This window comes from Neolamprologus multifasciatus, chromosome 1 (genome assembly GCF_963576455.1).
Source record: "Neolamprologus multifasciatus chromosome 1, fNeoMul1.2, whole genome shotgun sequence".
Classification (NCBI taxonomy): Eukaryota; Metazoa; Chordata; class Actinopteri; order Cichliformes; family Cichlidae; genus Neolamprologus; species Neolamprologus multifasciatus.
Window position 1 is genome coordinate 1,901,460 of NC_140439.1, and position 4,171 is coordinate 1,905,630.

General features: G+C 41.7%; 1 pseudogene; it reads left to right on the forward strand.

Annotated features, from left to right (window-relative positions):
- Positions 1-1,895: 1,895 nt before the first annotated feature.
- LOC146525105 (uncharacterized) lies at positions 1,896-2,867 on the forward strand (annotated as a pseudogene).
- Positions 2,868-4,171: the final 1,304 nt, after the last annotated feature.

Below are 4,171 nucleotides of genomic sequence, written 5' to 3' on the forward strand. Positions count from 1 at the left end.
TTCGGCGCATATATAAAACAGGTCCGCGGCTCCGAACCGTAGTAAAGGGACCTCTGGCTAATACGTCGGGTTCGTGTCGGGCTCGTAGCTGAAAACTAGCTTTACTTTGTTGTCTGGGTCAACTTTGCTAGTGAGAGACAGAGAGAGGCGTTGAAAGGCTGCTCCAACAGAACTTATTGTTTTTGGAGGAAAACACGAACACGGTGTACAGTCGAGTCTTAATAGCTTACTTACAACTGGGCTCGTCAGGCTCTCTTCTTGGCTGCAGTGGTTATTATTATATTTACATGCTTCCAGCTCCCGTTTCTGCTCGATGACAGCTCGTACTTTTCCTTTTTCTCCCTCCCTCGCTCACAGACACATCACGGGTATGACAGTCCATTCTCCCTGCAGCACGGACTACACTGCCCATCAGGCTGCATGCTTTAGGGCGATGCCTGTAACACTCTGCCTGTTGCCTTCATACTAAATCATTTTTTTGAATAATTTTTTAAAATATTTCTTCACCTGATTATGCTGCTGCAAGTAGAGGTGACATTGGCCACGAGACTGAGACACAGACATCAGAGCCTCTTAATGCGTGTTTGTTTGGGTTTCCACCGGCGTGGAATTACCATACTAGAGAGGGCATAGCCGAACATATGAAACAGGAAAAGACCGCCGTGTAATCCATTTATTTCAACAAAGTAACTGTATTCTGAATACCACCTTTTTAAACGGTAACTGTAACAGAATACAGTTACTCATATTTTGTATTTTAAATATGTAACAGCGGTACATGTACTCTGTTAGTCCCCAACACTGTCTGTGTTTAACATTAACATAACTTGACGAGTCGGGTCCAGGGATGTCTGCATGTTCTGCCAGTCTGGTTTCATATTTAGATTCGAGCTGTTTGAGAGGTCTGCCCTCCACAGTCAGGAGATAACAGCTTCCAAGATGAATTATGCAAGATTGAATTTAACATATTGTGACCACCAATCTACTGGGGCTGCTCAGAGCTGTATGAAACGGGTCTATAGAGAGGTAAGGCACATTATTGTACAGAGTTGGATATGAAAATAAACTAAATAAATAAATAAAAGAACAATGTGCTGGCAGATTGAGATGTTAATGGGAGGTTGTGTTTAAATGCAGAGACCTTAAAGTTGTTAGGTGGCACAACCAGTCTCACACAACTGTTATTAGGTTTTCGGGGAGGTCTGGGTACAATAACAATAAAGGAACCCACCATTTAAGAAGTGCTTTGCTGTCTTTACTTTGGTTATTCTTGTCTGATTCTGTTGTCTAATATTAAAATTTGTTTGATGATCTGAACGTGAAAAATTTGCCAAAAAAGGAAAAAGAAAACAGGAAGGGTGCAAACACTTTTTTACAGCCCTGCAAAAATGCAGTCAGGACGTTTGACTTTGATAAACAATACCCCTGTGCTTAGTTAACCTACCGCCCATGTATATACTGCATGCTGCACAGAGCAGGAGCAGGTTTAAAAGATGAAACACTTCCCCATCATCACTCTTACATCTCTATGTGTAACCGGGTCATAAATAACATATTGTTATAATTACACAAAATGTGTTCTAGACCCCGAACCGTTCCTTTTCCTGACTCCAAGCCTGTAGTTATGTTCATTATCAGTTAGAGCCCCTCCTCATTCTTCTTTGGTGCAACCCTATAAATACGGGGTACTGCTTTGGCCCCTGTGGGAGAGGTTGGTACCATTTCTTTTCCAGCACTGTACAACACAAATATACTGTATATTTAGCCACCATGATGATTTTGCCGAGATCATCCATCCCACCTCACAGGTGTGGCATATCAAGGTGCTGATTAGACAGCATGATTATTGCACAGGTGTGCCTTAGACTGCCCACAATAAAAGGCCACTCTGAAATATGCAGTTTGATCACACAGCAGAATGCTACAGATGTCACAAAACCACTCAGTATCTGGTGTGGCCACCATTTGCCTCACGCAGTGCAACACATCTCCACTGCATAGAGCTGATCATTTTGTTGATTGTGGGCTGTGGAATATTGGTCCACTCCTCTTCTGTGCAAAATTGCTGAATATTGGCAGGAACTGGAACACACTGTCATATACGCCGAGCTTCCCAAACATGCTCAATGGGTGACATGTCTGGTGAGTATGCTGGCCATGCAAGAACTGGGATGTTTTCAGCTTCCAGCTGTACAGATCCTTGCAATATGGGGCCATGCATTATCATGCTGGAACATGAGGTTGTGGTCATGGATAAATGGCACAACAATGGTCCTCAGGATCTCAACACGGTATCTCTGTGCATTCAAAATGCCAACAATAAAATGCACTCATGTCCATAACCCCACTGCCACCATGGGCACTCAATCCACAACGTTGACGTCAGCAAACCGCTCACCCACACGACGCCACTGAACAGTAAAAACATCTGTCAACAGAACACCTCTCCAACGTGCCGGACGCCATCGAACATGAGCATTTACCCACTGAAGTTGCTTACAACAACGAACTGCAGTCAGGTCCAGACCCCGATGAGGACAACGAGCATGCAGATGAGCTTCCTTGAGACGGTTTCTGACAGTTTTTGCAGAAATTCTTTGGTTATGCAAACCGACTGTTGCTGCAGCTGCTGGCTGGTCTCCACCTGGTCAACCATCCTGGAGGTGAACATGCTGGATGTGGAGGTCCTGGGCTGGTGTGGTTACATGTGGTCTGTGATTGTGAGGCCGGTTGGATGTACAGCCAAATTCTCTGAAGATGGCTTATGGCAGAGAAATGAACATTCATTTCACATCAACAGTTCTGGTAGATTTTCCTGCAGTCAGCATGCCAACTGCACGCTCCCTCAAAAGCTGCAACATCTGTAGCATTGGGCTGTGTGATCAAACTGCATATTTCAGAGTGGCCTTTTATTGTGGGCAGTCCAAGGCACACCTGTGCAATAATCATGCTGTCTAATCAGCACCTTGACATGCCACACCTGTGAGGTGGGATGGATGATCTCGGCAAAGGAGAAGTTCTCACTAACACAGATTTACACAGATTTGTGAACAATATTTGAGAGTAATGGGTCCTTTGTGTTTGTAGAAAATGTTTCAGCTCTTTAAGTTCAGCTCATGAAAAATGGGAGCAAAAACAAAAGTGTTGCGTTTATATTTTTGTTCAGTGTATATTTTGACTTTAAGCTGGATTCTCTGCACCTCTGCATATACTTTCAGTGTCTGCTGATATGATTTGAATCTGCAAAATCAGCTTCATGGACTTCATGGAAGACAGTTTTTTGTGATGCATTTGCTTTATTTCCCTCTTGTTTCGAATGCTTCTATTTTTGTTTATTTTCAACTTGGTTTACAAATGAGTCTTCATATGAAAACACAAATACTGTGTTTACAGTGAAACTGTTACTGGATGCTGTGTTTGTAGGAGCTTTCTTTATCTTTCCTTTAGGAATGGTAATGACTGTTCATCTGTTGCCTGCTGTCTGGTGGTCCTCTAATTAAAGGTCATTATAGCTGGTAACACAACCCTAACACTACTACAACCATGGATTGTGGACAAAAGCAAACCCAATCGTTTTTCTTTTCTTCTTTTAAATTGTGATATTTGCCCATTAGATTATTTTCTTTGTTTTCCGATTGCCAACAATTAGAAGAACAATCAATAAAGAAAAAAATAACTTGCCTGTGATTGCTTATGCTTAATTCATTAATAATAACGGACTGGGCTTCTCCTGGATGAGACAAGCTGTCTGTCCTACTCTCACTATTCTGGATACAAGAGGACTGATGGCAGCTTTAAAAAAATCTGTACCAAAGCAAAATGTGTTCGACTCACCCACAGGTGGACGGACTCACACAGTTGAAATTTACTTTGTTTTAATAATTCCTCGTAACTTGTTTTAGGAAAGTGAATATATGTATGTGTGTCACAACATCAGTAATGTTATTAATTATTCATAACTTACATACAGTCACAGTTTTACAGTGGAACTATTTGTTACACAGTAGCAGACCTTCACACTTGTCAGGATAGTTTCATTTAAAACTTTGATTCATTACTGAAGTCAAAAAAACTTTTCCTGTGAGGCTGATGATGTAATCCAATTACAGAAACAGAGCTGAAACTGTAAAATGTGACTGAAAAAATTGAGAAAATAAGAAAAATATATGGA